Source organism: Sus scrofa, chromosome 18 (assembly GCF_000003025.6).
Source record: "Sus scrofa isolate TJ Tabasco breed Duroc chromosome 18, Sscrofa11.1, whole genome shotgun sequence".
NCBI classification, from domain to species: Eukaryota; Metazoa; Chordata; class Mammalia; order Artiodactyla; family Suidae; genus Sus; species Sus scrofa.
This window is the reverse complement of record NC_010460.4, coordinates 55,183,582-55,208,780: the sequence shown is the minus strand read 5'-3', so window position 1 is coordinate 55,208,780 and position 25,199 is coordinate 55,183,582. Positions and strand designations below refer to the sequence as shown.

The 25,199-nt window shown below is 42.2% G+C and overlaps 1 protein-coding gene across 8 annotated transcripts in view; it reads left to right on the top strand.

The window, feature by feature from the left end:
* The window catches only part of POU6F2 (POU class 6 homeobox 2), a 486,796-nt gene that overhangs the window by 22,848 nt on the left and 438,749 nt on the right, over window positions 1-25,199 (top strand). For 2 of the 8 annotated variants that reach the window (XR_002340449.1, XR_002340448.1), the window contains exons 5-7: window positions 9,158-9,262; window positions 9,852-10,021; window positions 13,102-13,264. The exons of 4 other annotated variants lie outside the window; for them this stretch is intronic. The gene's annotated coding sequence lies outside the window, so the exon portion shown is untranslated. Of the gene's footprint in view, window positions 1-9,157; window positions 9,263-9,851; window positions 10,022-13,101; window positions 13,265-24,798; window positions 24,910-25,199 lie in introns of all 8 variants that reach the window. 2 more of the 8 variants (XR_002340450.1, XR_002340452.1) reach the window with 2 other exon arrangements.

The following is a 25,199-nucleotide window of genomic DNA, read 5'->3' as shown; positions in this document are numbered from 1 at the left end:
ATATTTACATTTGCGTATAAAAGCCGTCATATACACTAAGACATCCATTTATGTCTTATCAGTGGGATATTTTGAAAAAATTTTGATGTTTTTTCCTTTCCTAAGTTCTAAAATTTCAGCAATGAAAGGAATAATTTTGAAACAAACCACAAACAAAACAACAGCTTGTCTTGGCCTTTGACCTGGTAATTCTAGTAATTTAGAAAATAACCAGAGATCTGGGTGAACAAATGTGTTCCCTTCTGTCACCTATATTAGCACTCACACACAGAAAGAAAAGCCCTGAAGTCTTAGAAGAGGGGAGTGGTTAAATTACACGAAGGTAAATCCATAAATCATGAGACATTAAAATCGTTTTCAAAGAAATTGAGTGACACAGGTTATGCTTACAATGTAATGTGTAATGTTAAATGAATAAGATTAGTTTATGTAGTAAGATACTAATTATGTCGAAAAGATAATACATGTCTGGGAAAAAAGACCATAAATAAAGAACCAAATTTTTGGCAGTGGTAATTCCTAGGTTTGGGGAATCATGTTTCCTAATTTTTCAAAGAGGAGGCATTCCTTAAAAAAAAAAAAAATACACACACACACACACACACACACACACATTATAATTGGAAAAATCAGAACAAGGTGGCAAGAATTCATTTAGATGTTTGGGTGAAAGTAGATAGGCCTGGAAAAATGTTTCTTTTCTCCATGTTCATCTGGTGGTGTAAGTAACCCGTAGCAAATAATAGCCTCAAATTTCTTGGACACTTCTTAGAGACTGTTGAAATACAGAGAAATCTCAGGCTTTAAGGCTGAATTACTGGACGGCCTCTGCAGTTAGAAGCTCGGATGGATTATTGGTAATACGATCATTAGCGACATCATTGACCCTTGTCCATTGATTAGGGTCGTCCATTCAGATTAATAAGCAACAGAAGCATCTCCTAAAGCTTGTCTCGCATCTTGGACACATGGAATAACAGTCGAATGTATTAACCTCAGTGCCCCTGTTAGGCTGTAGGACAGACCCACATATGAACTGACCCAATGGCTTAGGTGTCCTTGGGCCTCCGGCTCATGGGAAGAAAACCCGTGGATTAGCAGTGCCTTGCGCAGAAGAGGCCTCAATACATCAGTGAGTGATCAGAGAGCAACTAAAGCGCATTTGATCCTGCCTGTATCCCCTCCGCAGTTTTAACTGGGAAGCAAGTGTTTTATATATGATGTTTACACAGATGGTACCTGTCTGGGGTAAAAAGTCAAAATGGCCGGAGTAATTGTATTAATTGTAATGAAAAGATAGTGAAAATTATGGCTACCAGTGATTGTGCCCCTACCGTGTGCCAGGTCCTAGGAGAGCTGCTGGCATGCGTCTTCTTCATCAGTGATGCCTGCCCCTGATTTGCTCTGGTCTGTTCCTGGCGGCTATCGCATGTGAAAAGACAACAGCCAGGCTCTCAGCACCTAGGGTGTCTAATAGCCTTCACCCCCTGCCCACCTCTCAGTCTTGGTCTGCGTCCTGATGGCGTTCCGTCTCCATCTGAGGCGGCTGGGATTCACGGGAGCAGAAAGAACAAATCCTGGAAGGTAATTCTGCCACTCACCTCATCTTCATAATCTTCCCTGAGCTTCCTCCGCCGCTCGCCCCGGTATTGATCGTGTCACAGGCTATAGCCGACCAAGGCAGGGGGCTGGAAAACCGTTCCTTGCCAGCCTCGCCAGTGCGCCTGTTTCAGCTCCAAGAAGAAAAGCCTGCTGTGAAAACAATCAGTGCATTTGCTTTAGATCTAAGTGATTCCAACTAGGTCGATGCTTCATGCTGATGTGTTGAAAACATTTTAAAAATTTCTCAGAGTTTGATTTCCACGGGAACATTGTGGCATGTGTCTGGGTGTCTGAGTGTTTGCCGTTGTTATTTTTCACTGATGCAGCTGACAACTGCTTCCTGCCACTGCATACAAAAGCAATACGGAAACCCAGGCTTTTGTCTGCCTGGCTATTTACCGTGAGGGCTTTTTGGAAAAAGAGAGGAACGTGTGTGTGTGTGTGTGTGTGTGTGTGTGTGTGAGTGTGTGTGCACGCAGGTTTGGTCGACAGTTGCTTGTTGCCTGCCCTACAGTGGTAGCCTTTCGTTTTTGTTTGTTTCACCCCGGAAGTGAATGCGAAGCGACATGGACTGAGTATAAATGTGAGAGAATGGACCACCCTCTGGTTTGGTTTTGAGTTTTGAGACTTTCTTTGTTTTGGCACAGACTTTCCTAAGGCCAATTGTGTGTAATAATATCAAGAGTGACTTTCCTAAGAGATCTATCCGATTTCTGCAAGTGTGCATTTCCATTTCTGTTCAGAAACCCTTGCGCCTCTTCATCACACCTTGGCGTCAAGTGGCAAGACAGGCGTAAGAGAAAGGAGCGCTCCTCACACACGTGGATATTTACTTAATCTCTGGCAGGGATCCAGGACAGCATTAATGAATAATTTAACAAAGTCTATAAATTTGTTACTATAAATACATTTTAATTACAGAAAATATGATAAAAAATTTTCTCCCCGAAAAATTCTACCTAAAGGGAGGGACTGTTGCACCCTCCCTTTATTTATGTGGTGTTGGGGAGCAGTGATATGGGGGGGTCCAGTTTAAAAGCAGAGGGTTCAGGGACATTCATAAACTTGTTATACCTGATCACATTTCTAGGTTCCTCGTCCTGTTATTAACAGCAGACCCAGGACTGGTTCAAAACAAAACAAAACAAAAGTCGTCTATAAATCACACTTTCAAAATGACTTTTCCTTTATTTTTTAAACATTTTATGTCTGCACCGTGGCATATGGAATTCGTGGGCAGGGGATTAATCCAGGCTGCAGCTGTGGCAATGCTGGATCCTGTAACCCATTGCACTGGGGCAGGAACTCCCAACTTTCCTTTATTTTGAGATACAGTCAGAGGCTGGCATTAGGGGGTTTCCGTTTGTCTATATAGCTCCTTGGGAGCTCTGTGGCTGAATCAGAGTTAGAACTCAGTTGGTTAGTGTTTCATCTGCCAAGTCCTAGGAAACCTATGTGTGTCAGTTCAGCTGCGTTTTCTTTTCAAGGCCATCGTTTAAACCAAAATTCGGGGTTTTCTTCTAGGCATGAACTCTCTGGGGTTGTGTTGCCCTGTTTGCCGTTCACTGTCAAGATGCTGAGCGAATGTTCTTTTAAAGATCCCAGAGGAAGTGGCAAATGAGTGCCCTTCTTCAGGCCTTCCGTTGATTTTTCAGAATACCTGGTGCTGGGAAGACTTCCACACAACTGTCATCCGTGCGTTTCTTGTATGAAATCGCGGTGTGTGTGGGGGGCACTGTCGCGTTTCCTTTAGTCAGATGAGTGCCGATCCCCTTTGCTCTGATCTGCTGCTTCTCCAGGTTACATTTATCTTATGCCACAGTTAGTGCCTACTTCATTACCCCCCTCCCACCTCTGGTGAAGTCGGTATCCATGGGCGATGGTGCGGTTACTTTTCCTGAACACACACTGAGTGCATGTTGATTGCGGAGGGGGAGAGGGAGGGAGAGAGATGGCCGGGGAGTTTGGGGTTGATAGATGCAAACTGTTACATTGAGAATGGTAAGCAGTGAGGTCCTGCTGTCCAGCACAGGGAACGATACCCAATACCTTGGGATAGACCACGATGGAAGTTAGCAAGAGAAAAAGAACATATGTATACAAACACACACACACACATACATGTATGACTGGGTCACTTAATTGTACAGCACAAATTGGCACAACATCGTAAATCAACTATACTTTAAAAAAAGGAAAAAAGAGCTTATCTTCTAACTACAAGCTGTTTATAGATGACACTGTGGAATTTTTAATTGCTATTTTTGTATCTCCTTAAAAAATAAGATAGAGAGGGTGTGGCTTTAATGGGGAAATGGACCGTGGGTCTTGATGCGTTACCTGCCCTTGTGTTTTGACCTCTCTGGGAAGCTCGGTGTGTTTCCATGGCGTGAGGCCAGTGATGCCCATAGCCTCCTTGGGAAGAAGGTGGGAAGGACATTTCCAGTAGAATGTACTCCATCTTGAAGGCACAAAAGACCTGTGTTTAGGGGAACCTAGGTCAGTGCTGTTGGATCTGGGAAGAGAATTTTCCCCTAGCTTTCTAATTTTCTTCTCTCTATCGATACTCGCTTCTCTAGGATGGGCCAGCCCTTCAGAATGTCTTGGTCTGTAGAGTTTTAGGACCCTACGGATAATATAATCAACACATTTGGCTCTTATAACGATATTTGGCAGAGTTCCACAGATTAAACAGGCAGCATCTATTTAAATCCTTGTCCCTTCCAATACTATCATCCGTTTGAAAGCATTGAGTGTGGAGCTGATGCCAGTCAAGGAGTGGAGGCAATAATTCTAAAACGTCCTCTTTCCAGCATCATTTCACTCATTTAAAAAACTGTGCTCCCTGAGTGTGCTGTAGGACTACTGTTTGCACTTTAAATATACTGTCAAGAGCCCTATTTGTAAAGAATTTATGCACTTAATTTATGAACTCAGCTTGGCAAGTTACTTTGTTTCTAGATCCCCCCCACCCCAGAACAACGGAGAGAGTCTGCATGAGTCGCAAAAAGAAAAACTATAGGCGTATATTAAGCTTATACTGGCTCATGCATGAAGCTTAGGTGACTATCGATTTTCCAGAAAATCAAATATGGATGTGGCAGGAATATCTTTTCTTGCCAAGAGAAGCAACTCATTATGGGGCCTTTAACTGGATATCTCTTGGGAGTGTCTTTAAGCAATTATGTAAAAGCCAGTGTTTACCGGGAGAACTTTCAGAGAAGCATAACCCAATGCGGACAGTTCAGCAAAGCTGCTTTAAATGAATATTTCCCCACAGGAGATCATTTCAGATGGGCCTGTGGAAAAGGCAGGTGGCGTGGTGTCCTCTCCTAGCTAATTAGAAAAGCATGTTTTCACAAGCATGTGTTCTATTGTTACAAAGATGAAGGTGAATATACTGAAAAAAAGAATACAATTAGTTTAAAGGAATAATAAAAGTTTAGACATTGTTCACCAGCTCTTAATGTTAAGAAGACCTTTCCTCTTTCGGTGGCTTAGGTCATATGAAGACCACATTATTGGGTAGTTTTAGGGTGAGTGTTACGTGCAGGACGTCTTAATTCTCCTGGGGAAGCCCATGAAAACGTTGTGTTGAATGTTATGGATTCAGTCAAAACTGACTTGTAGCGTAGTCGCAGTTTGACCATTTATTTTTATTCTTTTGTAACTCTCTACTTGTCACTATTGCTTAGTCCTGGAAAAGAAACTGCAGGTTTCTGGGTTTTGGTTCTGCCTCTTTTCCTGGTCGCCGGGGAACTTCGAGGGTCACATGGAACATTCTCTCACAAGTGCTGGAAAAAGCTCTTTTTCACAGTAGGCAATAAAAATATATCCCTGGTTTAGTAAATGACAGGCCCTCCCTAGTTCTTCATTTCCTTTTGGCAAAAGCTGAATTATTTCCACGAAGCTGTTGCTTTTCTTTCCAGGACTGTTGACCTTTCTCTCCTGTTGGTGGGTTCAAAAGGCTTTTGACAAAAAGAATGGCATATGAGAATAAATTACTGTCTCCTTTCTTGTAGTTCCCTTTTAGATGACCACTAAGAATATTTAGCTGCTTACCTATAGATTTTTAAAAACACTGAGTTAAAAAAAACTGTATTAGTAATGGTGTCAGAATAGTTTCTTTTGTCAACAAGAAGAATTTAAAAAATATCTGGATGCCTAAACATGTTTTGTTCTTCAAATCTGTTTTCCCCTTCTGTTTCTTTTTTAAAAATTGTGATGGCCATTCATCATACCTGTAGGTCTGATTAGCTCCCTTTCCCCACGACCTAAAGTAGAAAGAGATTTCTTCTAGAAGGGGAAGTTGGTTTGAGGAAAATGTTAATTTGCTTAATTTGTTTGTTTGCTCACTCATTTTATTCATTCACTTAGTTATTCGCCAGTTAGTCAGCAGATATTTGTTCAGCTTTATTAAATGGTAGGTGTTTTATTGACTGTTGAAGATAAAAGTAAAAATATGCATGGCTTCTGTTCTTCAGGAGTTTATGGTTTATTGTAAAAAATAGGTCAACACATAATTCGCAACATAAGGATAATTGCTTCAATTCATCCAACTAAGAACTACTTGTTGAATCCCTACCATGAGCCAAGCACAGCCCTCGGAATTGGGAGATGATGCATGTGGTCCCCTGTCTTCTGATGGCCCGTAGGTGACAGTCTCCTTCCTCAAGTCCCTCATCCTTTTAGTGTGGCCGCACTAGGATTCTTGTAGTTCCTCAGACATGCCAAGCATGCTCTCAGCTTAGAAACCTTTCTGTCCTCTCTGCTTGGCAGCACTTCGCCCAAATAGTTATATGACTCCCTCTTGATATGACATTCAAATTTTTTATTAAGCTTAGTCCAATATTACACATGTACGTTGTGTGTGTGTGTGATTTTAAGGGATTTGTTTCAGAGTTCTCTTATATTTCTCTTAATTTGTTAAGTAATTATCGTGGATTTTCTGTATATTTTTTGTAAATTATATTAATATATATTCTCCTTTTATTTTTTTGCTTTTTAGGGCTGCATCCATGGCATATGGAAGTTTCCCAGTCTAGGGGTTGAATTACAGCTGCAGCCGCCAGCCTACACCATAGCCACAGCAACACTAGATCAAAGCCATGTCTGCGACCTACACCATAACTCATGGCAAAGTCAGATCCTTGACCCCCGGAGTGAGGTCGGGGATCTAACCCACATCCTCATTGATACTAGTTGGGTTCGTTACTGCTGAGGCACGACAGGAACTCCTATATTGTCTTTTTAAATAGTTATACTTTTTAATTTCTTTTTCATGTCTTGTTGCATTGTCTATTACTCGCATATCAATGTGAGAAACTTGTAGTGATGGCAGGCACCTTTGTTTTGGTCCCATCCTGTTGAAAGTCTTTGTGATTTGTGTTCAGTATAAAATCAGTCTAAAATTTTTCAGTTACAAAGGACAGAAACCCCAAATCAAACTGTTAAGCAAGCTGGCTTACTTAACTAATTGATAAGCCCAGGGAGAGACTGTCTTCAGGCAGAGGCAAACTCTGAAGTTGAGATAATTCTATCAGGACTGTCTCTGTTTCTGTCCCTCACCATTATTTTCCATTGTGTCAGTGTATTCTAAGAAACACGTTCTCCCTGTAGTAGGAGATATGGAATGATTCTGATTAGTCTTTCTGAGGTTACAAGCTCTCACCCTTTAGTTCAAGTTCTATGTGGCGTGGCAAGATTAACCATGCTTGAGCCAGTGGCCTGAATTCCCTGGGCCATAAAACCTGACCTGGACTGACATGTTTACACGTTTTTTTTTTTTTTTCTTCCCCTGCAGAAATGTGTGCTGTTCCAGAATTTGCTGGGAGTGTTGCTTAATATGTAGTCTAAGCATTGTATTGTGCTTGCAAAATCTCTAAAATTCTGAGTTCTGATGCATGTCTTGGTCCAAGAAATACAGGGGATTGATTGTAAGCCAGTATAATTAAATTTTCCATATGCATCTTTAAGGTGAATCTAAAAATGGAGAACCATTCCAGTATTTGAAATATGCCTTATAAAACAAAATAGAGTGTCTTATAGGCGAAGACATATAGTCTTATGTCTTGAAAGCTGTATCACTAAAAGAGGCGATATGATTAGTAAAAGTTTGAAGTGGGGAGGGAAATGGAGCAGGGTATTTTTACTTTAAAATATTTAATATGCCTTTAATCATCAAGAAGATTCACTTCCCACACGAAGAAATGTACTCCTTCGAATTCGTTTGCTTCTTAAAAACACTCCCTTCAGAGGTCCACGACTTCAAGTTAAGCTGCAGCCTGGTTTTCCAGCCCCACCGAACGGCCATCTCCTGGGATTTCCTTTCATGCTGCTGCCTTACTTGGTCCCTGGTTTCTTTTTTTCTTTTTACTTTTTTTTTTAGGTTCTCACTTGCGGCACATGGAGGTTCCCAGACTAGGGGTCCAAATGGAACTATAGCTGCCGGTCTACACCACAGCCACAGCAACGTGGGAAATGTGGGATCCAAGCTGCATCTGCGACCTACACCACAGGTCACAGCAATGCTGGATCCCCAACCCACTGAGCGAGGCCAGGGATAGAACCCGCAACCTTGTGGTTCCTAGTTGGATTTGTTTCCATTGCGCCACAATGGGAACTCTGGTGCCTCGTTTCTTAAATCTCATATTTTCCTCACTCTTGAATTCCATGTTTTTGTCGTTATTGTTGTTGGAGTATATTTTCAAGTAATTCTTCAAGAGCAAATCTGTAGATGGTGAAATTTGCATGTCCCTGCATGTCTAAAAATGATTATTTTATCTTTACTTTTGATCGATAGCTAGAATTCCTGGTTCCAAATAACTTTCCCTCAGAACTTTGAAGACATTGCTCTGATTTTTTTTTTTTTTTTTTGGCATCCAGCCTTGCCTAAGAGATATCTGAAACCAGTTTTGTCCTTCTTCCTTTGAAGATAAATGTTATAATCACTATGAAAGCTTTTAAGATCTTTAGAATCCTGGTCTTCAGAAATCTTACAATAATGTGCTTAGATTTTTTTCCCCTCATCTTTCTCCTCAGCACCCGATGGAATCTTTCAAAATGAAGACAGTCTTTTTGTTGGTTCATTTGAGCTTTGGGTAATTCTAATTTTTATTATTATTTTTTTTGATAAATTGACCATGTCCCTTTTCTTAGCTATCTCTTTCTGGAACTACTAAACAAATGTTTATCTTCCTGGATTGACTGTCTGTGTTGAAATATTTTACATTTTCTGTTTATTTATCATTTTTTCCCCTAGATTTTTAGAAGCTTCCTTGACTGTTTCATCTGGTATCCTATATCAAGATTTCAAATGATAAGAAATACCTTTTGAATTTTCACAAACCCTAGTTCCTTTTATCATTGCATCCTCTTGTTTTATGGATAAAATAATTTGTCAACTCTCTCGTAAGACCAATTAAAATTCTCTTTCCTTCCTTGAATGATTTCTTTCCTCCAGCATCAGTGGATTGTTTGTTCTTTTATAGTTTTTTTTGTTTCATTGCCATGTTTTTCCTCGAGCATCTGACAAAGGTTTGTTGTCCATTTATAGTTATGAATGAAGGAGTAGGATGCTGATTGTGTGTTGCTTTCATGGCTTCCCTTTGAAGTGTACCTATGTCAGCCTTCACCCTGTGACGTGTGGAATTAGGAGCAGGTAAGCAGAGTGACTGTGCCCTCCCAGACCCAAAAGGAAAGCTGGCCTCCACTCTGGGGGTCCCAGGCCTCATTCTGGAAGCCAGTGCCTCCCTTTGAAAAGTGTTGGTGGGGATCAGAGGGGACTTCCTCTCAGGTCCCGATTAAATAAGGACATGTTTTTATAAGGCTGTGAGATGAAATATCCAAAATAGTGAGAGAAATGGATAAATGGATTTTAATCTACTCAAGATACTCAGTTTTCTACTCAGGATATTATTAGGTAATAACCAGATATCACCATATTGTTTTCTCAGGCTACTCTTTTTTTGTTTTGTTTTTAGGGCCACACCCATGGCGTGTGGAAGTTCCCAGGCTAGGGGTCAGATTGTTGCAGCTGCCGGCCTGCGCCACAGCCATAGCTATGTGGGATCTGAGCTGCATCTGCAACCTACACCACAGCTCTTGGCACCACCGGATCCTTAACCCACTGAGCGGGGCCAAGGATTGAACATGCATCCTCATGGATACTAGTCAGGTTCTTAACCCACCAAACCACAGTGGGAACTCCTTCTCAAGCTACTCCGATGTGATTTGTTTCATTTCCAAAGTCTGTGCAGAAGTGTTAATTTCCACATCACGGCACTGAAGATAACGCATGGGCTAACTGCTGTCATTCTTGGAGGAATCTGTTGAGATGGTCTTTCCAGTCTTATGGGCGACTCCTTTTCGTTACCATTCCGTGACCATTTGAAAAGAATCCATCTTTTACGTCTGTAAGGTACAGCGTTCCTCTCCTACCCTTTCTCCTCAATAAATCAAACTCCTTAATTGTATTATGCAAGGACTCTATTTTTTGTCTACTTGATCCGTCACATCTGCAGGACGTGTTCTCTCCGCTAAGACTGTAGTTTCTGCCAATTCCTTATTGTCCTTCTAAAAGTTCGTCATCTAATGTGTTTTTTGAGGTTATTTTTTTCAATATATTTAAAGTTTCTTGACAAATATTGACAGAATGTACCTTTTATAAATATGAAACACCCATTTAATGGCTTTTGCTGGGGCTGTGCTTCGATAGTATATTGCCACCTGCTTTTCTTTTTTCCGCACCTGCTTATCACATCATTAATGACCTTCGGCCTTTCCCTGTCGTTTTGTTTAAAATGCTCTTTTATTTATTTGTTTGTGCCCATGGCATGTGGCGATTCCTGGGCCAGGGATTGAACCCACACCACAGCAACAACCCAAGCTACAGCAGTGACAATCTAAATTTAAAAACCATATTGTTAATTTCTTAGGCTTATCTATTTTATTGATTTTATTGCCCAGATATTTCCTGTATACGACGAAGTGACAATGCCAGATCCTTAACCTGCTAGGCCACCGGGGAATTCCTAAATGTTCTTAAGCAGCCTCTGGCCGGTTTTTGTCTTTCTTCTTTAACCACAGTTTTAGACATTGTTTCTTACAGGAAGCTTTAGTTCATTCCATTTGTTATGGTAATTGATTTGTTTGCTCTTGGTCTTATTCTTACCTGATACTTACTGTGTTTGGTACTTTTCTTTTTTCTCTTTCTTTCTTTCTTTTTTTTTTTGCATTCTTTTTTGGAGTGATCAATTCTTTTTCTTACTGGTTTGGAGGTTCTGTATCTTGTATCTCTTCTACTAGTGAGCAGTATTAATTTTTGTAAGAAATACACTTGACCAGTTTTTTTTCCTAGCAGCAAGATCCAAACTTTATTTGTTGCTTCTCCCATAATCTTTGCCATATTTCATTGACATATTTTATTGAAATTACATGAAATTTTGGTTCCAGAATTTGTTAAAAATAAGGTTATTTTTCCTTTGATGAATCTTTTCTTCATAATTGATCTAAACTTCAAAACCATATTGTTAATTTCTTAGGCTTAATATCTATTTTATGGATTTTATTCCCCAATTATTTCCTGTATACAACAAATTGATTCTATTACATTTATTTTGATTCATACCTTCCTCCAGTAATTTTTACAAAGGGCACATAGGTGTCATAGTATTTCTTTTTTTTTTTTTTTTGCAGTATATCCTTGTAGCTTATTTTATTATTTATTTATTTTTATATAATGATTTTTATTTTTTCCATCATAGCTGGTTTACAGTGTTCTGTCAATTTTCTACTGTACAGTACTTCAGTCCTCACATTAAAAAAATATAAAAATGATGATATGTATGAGAATAGAATTTAGGAAAATAGTTCATTTTGCTAAAGATTCCTTATTGCATTCTTAGCATTTATTTGGAGACTCTTCTATGAAATTATTTGGACTTATCTGTAAAGAAATGAGGAAATATGAAAAATGTGTAGGCATATGTTGTATCATTTTTGAGGAATTCCTGCCTATACTTTTGATATATCCTTCTTGTTTTCTTGTGGTGCTGTTAGGTAAAGGTGATAGCAGATGTTGAAATTTTATAGTTTTAACTTGTACAAAAGTAAAATTCGGCAACCATTTAAAATTTTTTATATTGGTACCTAAAATCCAGTTCTGGCAGCCCACGGTGCTAGCATATTTTCTTTGAAAGTAATCTTTTTTCTTTCTTTCTTCTTTCTACGCATATTCAGGATTTCATCTTTAGTCTTAGAATTCAGAAATTTGTCAGGAATGTCAAGAGACAGGCCCTTAAGAAAAAACCCCTTAAGAAAGAATTGCTCTTTAGAAGGTCTTTGGGTATAAGACTTGTGGATTTCTTCAACTTGGGGAAATTTTATTATATCTCTGATTAATGCTCATCTTTCATTTTCTCTGTTCCCTTTTCTTTTATGATATTCTGTTTTTTTGTTTTTTTTCCTGTATTCTTTTCTCTGGATTTCCAGTTTACTACTTTGTCTTTTTTCTTTTTTGTCAATTACTCCTTTTTCTTTTCATTTCTTTTGGCCGTGCCCACGACATGTGGAAGTTCCCAGGCCAGGGATCACACCTGTGCCACAGCAGTGACCATGTGGTTCCTTAACCAAGAGGCCACCAAGGAGCTCCTCAACTGCTCATTTTTCACGCTTGTTTGCTTTTTTTTTTCCCCCTGGATAAAATATGTTCTTAAATTCACAGAAATGTCTTGAATATGTAGGTGTATTTAACATTCACTTTTTTTCTGTAGGTATTATTATTCTGATTGCTCACCTGGTAAACCCCCTATCCCTCATTATTTTTTACAGTAAGACACGCAGGTGTGAATTTCAATCAATTTTGATACATATGTACACCTGTTGACCACTACTCCACTTAAGACAGAATATTCTCATGGGCACAAAAAGCTCCCTAGCTCCTCAGAGGCAACAGCTATTCTGATTTTCTTATCATAATTTATTTTTTGCCTTTTCTAGAGCTCCACATAAATAGAAGCATATAGTGTGTACTCTTTTATGTCTTGCTTCTTCCCCATATAATGTCTATGAGACTCATTCATATTTTTGAATGTATCAGAAATCCTGGTTCAAAGTGACTCACAAACGTCCAGTAAGTTTTCCTTTCTTTCTTTCCTTTTTTTTTTTTTGGCTTTTTAGGGCCACACCCGCAGCATATGGAGGTTCGCAGGCTCGGGGTCCAGTCAGAGCTACAGCTGCCAGCCTACACCATAGCCATAGCAACGCCAGATCTGAGCCACGTCTGTGACCTACACCACAGCTCACGGCAACGCCAGATCCCTAACCCATTGTGTGAAGCCAGGAATCGAACCTGCGTTCTTGTGGATACTAGTCAGATTCGTTTCCACTGAGCCGAGATGGGAACGCCCTTTCCTTGTTTTCTTACGGGGAGTTCTTACTAGGATGTTCCCTTCTAAGTTAGACATTTAGGAGGCCTAATAGTCTCCATCTCGTCTGCAGTGCCACTGAGCTCGTCCTTCCTCCGAGCAGGGTTGCTTCTGTGTCCTGTGCGTAGTATCTCACTGCAGCCTGACCAGTAGGCGTTCTCCCACTTCGCAAATGGAGAATCTGAAACCAGGAAGGAAAAAGGCCCACGGGTCAAAGAGCCAGGATTTCTGTGTAGGTCAGTGTGATAGTTTACTCTAAGACTCTGGTTTTTTGTGTTTATTTTCATATAAAACAACCTATCACTTAAATTTACGTTAATGTTAAACTAATACTGATACTCAAAAATAGGTGTGCTGTGTTTGTACCGTGATGATAGAGTAATTCAGCTTGAAAGGTAGGGCAGTAAGATACAGTATTTTCATTTCCGTCTCGGAGGTCGCCAAACTAAGAAACTGAGCCCAAGTGCCGCGTCTGACACCCAGGGATGAATTTCGGCAATTCATTTTGGCACGTCCACTGTTTTTGTTTTCCATTTGACTGTCCAACTTCCTGATGATGGAAAGCAGTATTGAGTAGGTTTTGCTTAGGATTAAGAAAAGACATTAGCAGTTTCTCCTGACAGCATGGAAAACAAGGTGAGCAAACTGCTTATGCAGCTTAGTGTACTTCCGGAGCGCTTTGAGCAAGTTGAGCGAGTAATAGGAAATATATTTGTATGCCTGAGACCTTGGAGGCTTCTTTCAAAGACATGGGATACACTTGATGTTTTTCCAGAAATCCTGCCCACTGTGGCGTGTTGAGCAGGTGTGTTCTCTAAGACACACTCCCTGGGCTCTCTGCCATCCTCCAGTCCCTCTTGAGGTTCTAGGATGCCTCTGTATTTTTATTTTTATTTAGTTTTGTTGTTTTTTGCCTTTTCTAGGGCGATTCCCGTGGCATATGGAGGTTCCCAGGCTAGGGGTCCAATCGGAGCTGTAGCCGCCAGCCTACACCACAGCCACAGCAACGCGGGATCCGAGCTGCATCTGCAACCTACACCACAGCTCATGGCAATGCCGGATCCTTAACCCACTGATCGAGACCCTCTGAGCGAGGCCAGGGACGGAACCCTCATGGTTGCTAGTGGGATTCGTTAACCACTGTGCCACGACGGGCACGCCCTAGCATGCTTCTGTAATGTACATTAAACTCTGGTACTGCAGAGCTCCAAACCCATTGCCCACAAGGGTTTTTTCTAACTTGTGCCCAAGACTTAGGTACATTACGACATGTCCTCCGGCCTCCATGGGGAGCAAGGAGGGGCTGTGGCAGCAGGGACCAGATTCCTCCAAGTTCAGGTTAGAGCAGCTCTGTTACTGTGATTTTTCACATTTTGGAAGTTTGATTCCGAGGGGTCTTTCGACTAAAGATACTTGCAGATTCTGGTATATGTAGGTCAAAGGACAAAGAGTTAAGACTACAGAACACTGGCCGCGAGTTGCCTCCAAAGTCGCTGATCAGGTCTCCTCTTCCTCCGTAAACATGCACCCTGTGCTCCATCCATAGAAACTTGGTACCCTTTTCTGGAGTTCTCTGAAGAGGTCTTATTATTTCATTCCTCCATCGATTTGTACATGCGTAGTGGTTTTACTCTGAGTTCTTTGCCATTCTTTTCTATCTGGAGTATGAGAAAATTCCGTTTGAAAGATAAAGGCAACTTGTGTTTCAAATGGACCAGTTTATATTCCTACGAGGTGACAGTTAAAAGTCTCCATTGATCCACATCTTCTCCAATACTTAATGCAATCAAATTATTAATTTTTCCCAATTCTTATGGGAGAAAAGTTGGATCTTACTGGTCTCTAAGTGCATTTCCCTGAGTGTTAATGAGGTGAAGCATCTTTTCACACATTTGTTTGCCATTTTATCTTTCACAGATGATGATCTGTGAAAAGTGGGTTCGTGATTTTTGCAGATTTTTCTATTCTTTTTCCCATGTTATATATTCATTGCATATGCAGAATACCAATATTTTGTCTATTGATAGAATAGGGACTATTCTAAAAATAGTCTCCCTATTTTTTCCTTATATTTTTGCTTTCTTTGTGGTATCTTTCTTTATGATGCAAATGAAACGAATGTTAAAACTGTTTTAGGCACAACTAAAAAAGTGTTGTGCTTAAGAAATCTTAACTCTCCTCAGTGTTTTAAGGATATTCTGTTTTATGTTTTTTAAATATGTTAAAATTTTATTTTCCCATTTAAATTTTCTCTCTACCTGGAATTAATTTTTCTGTTTGCTGAAAACAGGAATCCAATGTCAGCTTTTCTCTATATGGATAACCCAGTGTCCCAGCCATATTTATTAAATATTCACCCTCTTCCCCAGTTATCTGCAATGTCACTCTGTTACAGATTAAAATTCAGTATGTGTGAGGGTTTATTTCTTGGCTTTTAATTCATTCACTTCCATTCTGTCTCCATTACTGCTGTTTCATAAAGGTCTTGATATCTAGTAGGGCAAGGGCCTAAAACCTTGTTGAGATTTTAATTTGCATGTCTTTTTTGAAAAAATTGGGGCAGCTCAACATCTTTAGCCATAGAATTTTCTAACCAGTGATCATGGCCTGTCTCCTCACTTATGTAGGTTTTCTTTCTAAAATAGCTCATATGCATTTTTAGAAAATGTGTGTTCTCACTGTGCGGGACTTGAATATCATTTTAGATGTATTCCTAGATACCTAGATACCTTTGCCACCTTTTTAACTTAGGTTTTCTAATTACAGTTGCCGATGGGAAGGTCGTCAATCCGTCATCTTGTCGTAGATTAATCACTTTGTCTCCATTTGTAAGACTTTGTCACTTCTTTGGGTTGTCTATGACGACAGCTATCTAATCAAACATTTTTTTCTTTTCTTTTATACCTTTCATTTTAGCTTGTATGACACTGGCTGAGATCTTGACTCCAATATTTAATACAAATAGTGATAGTGAGACTGTTTGGCTTTCCCTTCGTTTTAAAGGGTACTTGAATCTTTCATGATCAAGAATAGCGTTTCCCATAAGTTTGATGTAGGTGCCTTTTAAAGTGGTGAGGCCATGCTCTTCTATTCCTACTTTGCTAAAAAATTTATCTTACGTTCTATACCTATAGTGGAATCTTATTCATATGCTTCTTCGGAATATATTGAGACAATCATGTAATTGTTCACTTTAATCATTTAATATATCGAATGTCCCTTACAGGTGTCAAAAAGTTAAATCATCCTTGCGTTTCTGGGATACATGTAACTTGGTTAAGATATATTATTTTCATATACCATGAGATTCTGTTTGATATTTTATAGATTTTGCATCCTTTATTCACGAATGAGATTAGCCTGGGAACATGATTTGTCCTGTGTCCTAGTCGAGTTGTGGTGTTAAAGTCTAACTTCATAGATGGGGGAGTAGTCCCTCTCTTTTTTTCTCTTTGAAAGTGTTTTTAAAGATCAGATTTGGCTTTTTAGAAGTTTCATCTGTAGACTCATCTGAGAGTTTGCGTGTGCGTGTGTGGATGTAAGCTTAAAGTTACAGATTCAATTTATTTACTAATGTTGGGGCTTTCATACTTTCTATCTCTTCCTGAACCTTTTGGGAAATTTTCCTGGAAATTGGCCGTTTTTTAAATAGGAATTTGTATTCTTTGACAAGAGTTTTTCATTGAATTCTCTCATCTCCTCTTTTAAATATGTTTCCATTTTTATTCCTAATATGGTTTATTTGTACATTCTCTTCTTTTTGAAATCATGCTTGTTGAGATTTGAGTATTTATTTGCCTTTTCAAAGGAAGAATTTTTGCTCTTCTTCTCTGTTGAATCATTTTTTAATAGCTGTAACTAAATTTTATCATTTTAGCGCTCTCCTTCTACTCTTGGTGAGTTCATTTTGTTGTTTTTTCCCACTAACTATTGAGATGGATATCTAGCTCATTAATATTGGTCTTTATTCTTTTCAAATATGTGCACTTAAATGTACAACTTCCTCTAGCAGAATTGCTTTCTCTGTATCTCACAAGTTTTTGTTTGTTTTGCTTTTTAGAGCTGCACCTGTGGCATATGGAGGTTCCCAAGCTAGGGGTTGAATCCGAGTTATAGCTGCCAGCCTACACTACAGTCACAGCAATGTAGGATCCAGGCCTCATCTGCAACATACACCACAGCTCATGGCAGCGCTGGATCCTTAACCCACTGAGGGCTGCCAGGAGTCGAATCTGCAACCTCATGGATCCTAGTCGGGTTTGTTAACCTCTGAGCCATGAAGGGAACTCCCCACAAGTTTCAATGTACTATGCTTTATCCAAGTCTAAGTATTTTAAATTTCTATGATGATTTCTTGTGTTATTCATGGAGAGTAGTTATTATTACTGGGTGCAGACTCCTATACCAGGAGCTCATGTTTGTTAATTATATTGTTCACATTTTCTGTGGTTTGACTAATTTTTGTATGTTTTTCCTCGCAAAATAGATATGAAAATCTCCCACTCTGGTGATAGGTTTTTAAAATATCTCTGCAAGAGTTCCTGTCGTGGCTCAGTGGAAACGAATTTGACTAGTATCCATGAGGATGCGGGTTCCATCCCTGGCCGTGCTTAGTGGGTTAAGGATCCAGCGTTACTGTGGCTGTGGTATAGGCCGGCAGCTACAGCTCCTATTTGCCCCCTAACCTGCGAACCTCCACATGCCACGGGTATGGCCCTAAAAAGACAAAAAGTTAAATAATAAATAATAAACAAAATACCTCTAGTTTTATACTACCTGACTAGATACATGTACGTTTCACAATGTTTTGGTTTTTTCCAAGTGGATCAAATATTTTATCGTTTTCTAGGGTGGAAGGGTTGCAGCTGGTGAGAAGTAGTTGGAGTCTGGGTATAGTTTGATTTACTCCTGGATTCGATGTGCGATGTGGGAAAAAGAGTCAAGCACAATCCCGAACATAACCTGAGCTGCCGGAGGGATGAAGGTGGCATTTGCTGAGATGCAGGTGCCTAGAGGAGGTGCAGGCCTTGTGGGGTGAAAGCAGCCATTTACTTTTGCACAAGAAAACTTTTGGATGCTATTTGATATTCAAGTGGAAATACACGGAGTGTTTGGTTGGGTATTTGAGACTCGCACTGAGGAGCCAGGTCTAGGCTGGAATTTAGCATTTGGGGACATTAGCCTGTGGCTGGGCTTTGAAGCCAGGAGCCTAGGTAATGTGTCCACAGGACAGAGGGAGGCTGGAGAAGAGACCAGCGGACCAGGCTCTAGGGTCCTTTGGTGCTCGGAGGTGGGAATCGGAGAGACACCTGCGAAGACGACGAGGCCTGGGAGGTCGAAGGAACAAGTGACAAACGTCACGTACTGGAAGCCAGGAGGGTTTTAAGGAGAAGCGGGTGATGGATTGTGTCAAGGGCTGCTAAAAGGTCAAGGCATATGAGCACTGAGCATTGACGATTTGACTCAGAAATGTGGTGGATCTGGTGACCTTTAGTTGAGCAGTGTGTAGTCACCAGTACCCTCTCCATGGATTGTTAAGAAGGGAGCCGCGTCAAGCCTGGTGGAGGCATCCAGGGACAAGCGTTCGCTGTCATTGTCCGTCGGATTGCCGGGCTGCCGCTTCTACTTCGCTCTGCAGAAAGCAGCTGCCAAGAAGAATGCCCGGTGTTTTCACCTGCCCGTGACACAGGTGGGCAGACAGAGCCTGCTCCTTGTGCTGTCCCAGTGGCATAATGCCCTGGGACTGCTGCCCACCAGGACTGAGGTCCCTGCATCTCTGCTTCAGCACAGCGGTGCCACAAGGCAGGTGACAGCCAGGCACTGGGATTCAGTTCGAGGCTGTCCATTTCAGGTGGCCCTCCAGAGTTCCTGCCGTGGCTCAGTGGTAATGAACTTGACTGATATCCAGGAGGATGCATGTTTGATCCCTGGCCTCGCTCAGTGGGTTAAAGGATGCGGTGTTGCCATGAGCTGTGGTGTAGGTCGCAGACGTGGCTTGGATCCTGCATTGCTATGGCTGTGGCGTAAGCCGGCAGCTGTAGCTTGGATTGAACCCCTAGGCAGGGAATTTCCATATGCCGCTGGCGCGGCCCTAAACAGCAAAAAGCAAAAAAAAAAAAAGTAGTCCTCAACAGAAGGGGAGAGAACTTGACAAGCCCCGTGGGGCAGGGGAGGTGCTGGTGCGATTGCAGCAGAATTAAAACTCTTCATTAAATAACAGCTGGTATTGGCTTTACCCCCTTCCAGTACCTGGTACAGGCAGAGGATGAATGAAGCTCAGCGTGTGAAAAAGATGATGCCAGGGTAGAAGCTGTGGAAGCAGAGACTATGAACTCAATCTATTCATTGCTGATATACCTCGAGAAAGTTCTAGAACATTTAGAAGCATCAAAGGAGATGGAGAAGGAGCGGCCAGCGATGTAGGAGAGCCTGGCAAGAACGTCATCCCAGGGACGTGTGCCCCACTCTGTTCTAACAGAAAAGTCTCTCCTGTGCCAGCGAACGCCCCAGGTCTGCAGACCAAAGGGCTCACCAAGAACCTTTATTTAATAGATGATCTGTTTTTTAAATGTTAGAGCTTCAGTTCACAAGGTACACCAGGATAAATTTCAGATGGATGTAACAGTCCAATAGAAAAGAAAATTAGTTTTAAGCGTAGAATAAAAAAATAAGGCAACATTGATCTGCTCCCAGTTTAGGAAGACATTGTCCCAGGTGCAAACGAGCCTGGAAGGAGATGCGAGAGTGGAAAACAGAGAGATGTGGTGAAATCAAAACGTGACGCTTCCAAGACCCAAAAATACTGTGAACCACATTCAAGAGGACAGTGAAAAACTGTCTGCCTGTGGCGATCACTTCACACCACATACAAATTTGAGACGTGTGGTATGAAACGCATGGGATGCTATAGGACACATTCGGTCTCACTAAAAAATTTGCATAAATGTGGCAAAGGATCAGCCTCATTCCTGTGAAGAATTCATGCAATTTGATGAGTGAGGTAATTTTTATGTTAGAAACTATTATGTGGTAACAGTGATCCAGGAAAATACATCTAAAAGAGATTCTCATCGTCTCCTTGAATACTGAAATATTGTGACTAGCTTAACCGTCTGGCCTTAACGCAGGGACTGTCTTAACTGTTACAGAGCCAGTACAATTGTTGAGGAATGCTGAGTTTGGACAATGGTTAGATTATAAGCTTAAACGGAGTGAATTAGGATAGTAAATATACCATATATGATACCGAATGTGTGTGTGTATGTCTTAAAGAAATATGTCAAATAGTGTGACTGTGGCATGTATACATTTTAAAATTCATAAGTATATTTTCAAAATTGTCTTCCATAAGCAAGTGCTTCTTTACGTATTATTATATTAATTCTTATGCAATACATTACATTAATGCTTATAGTCACATATACTGACACAAAGGGGTCAGGAGAAAAAAGGGAGCGTAAAAGCGAGGGATGATGTCATCAAGAGCATTGGGAGGCCCGGTCGTGGCTCAGCAGGTCACGAATCTGACTAGGATCCATGAGGATGTGGGTTTGATCCCTGGCCTCGCTCAGTGGGTTAAGCATCTGGTGTTGCCACAGCTGCGGTGTAAGTTGCAGCTGCGGCTCGGATCTGATCCCTGGCCCTGGACCTCCACGTGCTGCAGGGCGGCCGAGAAAGAAAAAGAAAGTGGACAGGAAGAACCACTCAATTTACCAAAACCTCGATGCATCAGCTGCACATAAGACTGTGGGTGCAATGGTCCCACTTAACTGCTGGCACCCTCTGTCTTCTGAGAAGCGTCCGCCGATCGATGTCGTGGCTACCTTGTGATGCTGCCCGAGAAGTGATGCGTTTGGCCAAAACCCACGGTATACTGATTTTAGAAAAATTGTCCATCAAGTATTTTATTAGAGGCTTAGTAAAGGATGATGGTTAGGATCCCAAAACAAACCTCTGGTACTCATGACGCTCTTGGAATCAGGGTGCAAACCGGAACCGCGTCGGAGGAAACCTTCCATCCGAAGGCCCCTCGCGAGTGCGAGCGTCTCACAAGACGCCTCCTCCGGACCCCTCTCGGCGGTTTTATTGACGAAGCAGCCTCCATCTCTGCCTTGAAAAGGGGCTGAACGGCCTCCCTGCTGTATCCTTTACTGTCCCGAAAATGGCACTTGGCGCTCAGTGAGTAAGACTCCAGACGCCTTGTCCCAAGCTCTGACTTGGAGGAATGTGCGCTTTCATTCTCGAATAGTTGTTCCCACTGAATCTGCATCAGAAAAGACGCCGTCTGTCGTTTCTAGATCCATGCTCTTTTTGGATACACTTCAAAGAAGGTACACGTCCCCCAAACGTTTAGAGAGACCAAGGGCTCTTGTTTCCTTTGCTACCCCGTAGGCTGCTCTGCCCCGTGTGGTTACCTGGTGGGCATTGGGTGTTGACTTGGTGTAGAAACTTGGACCTTGCTTCTTAGGGCTCTTCCATCCTCTGCTCAGAAAACTTTGCAAGGCCAGACGGTGGGGAGTGTATGGTCCCATGAGTCCTTTTGCTTCCCGAGGAAACGATAGTCACTCTCTCTCGTAGCTGAAAGAGTGTCCACATAGCATCATTCAGTGACGAAACAGAAGGAGGCGGTTAGTGAGAAAAACTTGGCCACAGCCCCCACCCTTGAAAAGATACCGGGGTGTACAGTTCCCGTAACACGTGTCCCTTCCATCCTGTACGGTTTGTGTAGTCGTCACTCTGGGAATGCCCAGCTCTCTCGCTCCTTCCTTTGTGCCCGGATATTGTGCGTGAGCAGAGTGCCTCCCGCGGCCGAGCTTTGTGTTCCCCCAGCTGCTATCCTGATGCTCATTCTGACATAAATGTGCATGAAGACCAGAAAAACTCAGGTTTGAGCCTGCCGTGCTGAGCGTTTGCTTGGTTTGAACCGGGTATCACGGGGCACAGGGCTGTTTAGCAGGCTCTGAGGCCCCTGCAATGCCTCGCTGCCACGCAGGCCGTATTTTTTAATAACCGCTCTTACAGGGGAAATCTCAGCCACACGCAGCTCAGGATGCTATCAGCAGAGACTCTCCTGGGAGCCGCTGGTCCACTCCGAGGCTTGTTTTCTCATGACACACGTCTTCCGTCGAAATTCCGTAGCAAGGATTCTTGGCGTCTGGAGTGGGAGGGACCACAGACAGCCCACAAACAGGGCATGTGGAAGTGGGGAGAACTGGCGGCACCCCAGTTCAGTGTCGCAGAGCGTGCGTGATAAAACCAGGGCCTGGGGTTTCCTTGGTCTTTGCCTGGGAATTGAAAGAGGGGTTCCTGGAAGGACGGGTGACACCCCCTGACTCTGAGCATAAGACACCCCGGTATGTTCAGACACGGAGAGAACGCACGCTTTATATTGATGAGCAGGTGCCTAAAACCACACAGACACATCCGAGGAATTCCAACAGCACATCGCGTGGCTACCCGGAGGACTGTGGTTAGAAACACACGTGTGTGTGCGGCCGTAATGACATTTCCTTGTGCCACATCTATCAGGTTACAAGCAGCTTATAATTTTCTTTTTTCTAGTCCCAGCCAAACATTAGACGGGCACAAACCATACATCAACATCAGCACAGAACATGGCTTAGCAAATATAAATGTCTGTGCATTGCCGAGTGATCTGAGATTACAAAAATATATCAGAAGTCAAAAGGAGCTGGTGGAGAAAGCTGTGTCTTTACTTTATTGAGATGGTTTGGGGGATCCTAATGCACTGTCACTGAAAGAATAATTTTTCCTTTACAATCTACTTAGCAAAGATTTATCGATCCTTCCCCCTTCATAGAGAATTACTGATCCATTTTAGAAAATCAGATTTTCACACCTTTCATGAGAGTGTGCCGGGCATGGTTGTCAGGGGAGCGCCCGGAAGTTGACTTGGACTCGGGGTCCCTGGAAACTCACCCAGCGCGGCCCAGGGTCTCATCACTGATTTGTTGCACCAGGCGGTAAAATACTTTCATACGTTTGTAGAGAAGTGATTGCACTGCAAGGACTTATTTTTCTGTGGTCGTGGATGTATTCAGGGTACTGTTATTTGTGTAAATCACATTTTTCAGATGCGGTGGTTTTCCTTTTCCTTTTCCTTTTCTCCGCCTGTCTTCTCAGCGGTGATGTGGACAGTGAGGTAAGATAAAAGTTGTTGAAATTCGTGCTGCACAGCCGGAGGATGCGGCAGCATCTCTCAGTGTGTGAGTAAATAACTTCGCAGCCACGCACATGTCTGCTCGCCGCTCATCCTGGGAGTATCCGTGGTAGCAGCGAAGCAGCCTGCGTGGACTAGTGAAGTGAGCCTCCTAACGAAGGTGATTTATTATAATTAAAACAGCGTGGAGGGGAGCTTTGCCTTGGACGTATTGTTTCACAGGAGGGTTAATGAAGAGCGTTCGTATTAGTTACGGATCCGGGTGAAGGATGTTGACGGGGAGTTAGGTGGGTATTAGTCAGAAGTCTGGGCTTGCTCTTTGCAGTGCTTCTGCATGGGAGGGAAGAACGGTAAACAAAGAATTTGAGTACTGACGGGGCGAGTGTGGATGGGTCTGCCTATGAGCAGGAGAGCCGGCGAGAGAGCCTGCGAAGAAAACGGTGTGCACCTGATCCGCTCTCGGCAGGGGCAGCTCTAGAATATACTTTATTACACACCCAGGGAGACAAAGGCGTGGACTGTAAGCGGCTCCTGTCTCTTGATATAATAATGCACATAAAGTCGGGGTCAGACGGGGTTCGCTCCGGGCTCTGGTGCTGTTGGGAGGTCACGAGGGGAATCGATGGACCAAAATGAGCCCTGAGTCTCCTGCAATCAATGCGATTTTTCTGGACACGGCAGGGTGTGAGCCTCGAGCTTCAGAGGTGGTTTGGCTCAGCTTTTTTCAGATCAAGGGTAGATGGCAAATGCAAATCGGTGGTTTATGATCACATCTGAGATGAGACGGTCACTGCAGAACAGGAGAGGCAAACACTGCTTTCAAGTTCGGCGCCCTGTTTTTTGAGCAAGCAAATTAGTAGCTGCTTGGTGGCTGCGAGAATACCTTGATCTCTGTTTATTTTTGCAATTTTTAATGAGTCCAGAATTCAGGGGGGAACCCTGTAAATACAAAAAATGAATTCTTACAGAAACCAGACTATTTCTAGATCTTGTCTATTTTCTATCCATCCATAATCTATCATTAGGGTTTGCTGAGTGGAAGATAGAAGGATTTTCTGATGTCTGTCTGTCTGTTCTTTCTTTCTTTCTTTCTTTCTTTCTTTCTTTCTTTCTTTCTTTCTTTCTTTCTTTCTTTCTTTCTTTCTTTCTTTCTTTCTTTCTTTCTTCTTCCTTCCTTCCTTCCTTCCTTCCTTCCTTCCTTTTGTCTTTTTAGGGCTGCACCCGGGGCATATGGAAGTTTCCAGGCTATAGACGTTGAATCGGAGCTGTAGCCAGGGGCCTACGCCACAGCCACAGCAACACCAGATACGAGCCACTTCTGCAACCTACACCACAGTTCACGGCAACGCCAGATACTTAATCCACTGAGTGAGGCCAGGGTTGGAACCTGCATCCTCATGTTAGTAGTTGGGTGTTACTGCTGAGCCACAATGGGAACTTCTCTAATGTACTTTTTCATCAATACCATTTATGAAAATTTCGTGGAAGTTTTGTCCTGTTGGATGTGAACCGAAGGCCTTGGAGTCTCTGCAAATCCAGAAGACTTCTACTTTTCCATGGTTTCTTCAAGCTCTTGTGTTCTTGGTGCAGGCAAGCAGCTTCCTATTTAAAGGGACAAATTACAAGTGCAGTTTTCCCACCGGAATGGAAGTTCTGGAGCTGCTGAAGGGTCTCTCTTCGTCATGTTACATTGCCACCGAGGTATGCTGCGTGTCATTTAGGGAAACAGATCACAGAGGGAACGCACTGCTCTTGGCTGTTTGGGGGAGAAGGTGCATCTGAAAAGACTGGGATTTTTAAAACGTATTCGAGGTCTCTGAAGGACCCGACTTGTGCTCTCTCCCCCGGGAGGACTGCAGTGACAGAGGCGAGTAACTGGCAGCTTCTGCATTTTACTCGGGGTGAAACTTTACTTTTTCCTGCAAATTGGGGTTCTTTTTTATAATTTTTTATTGTGGTTGATTTACAATGTTCTGTCAATTTCTGCTGTA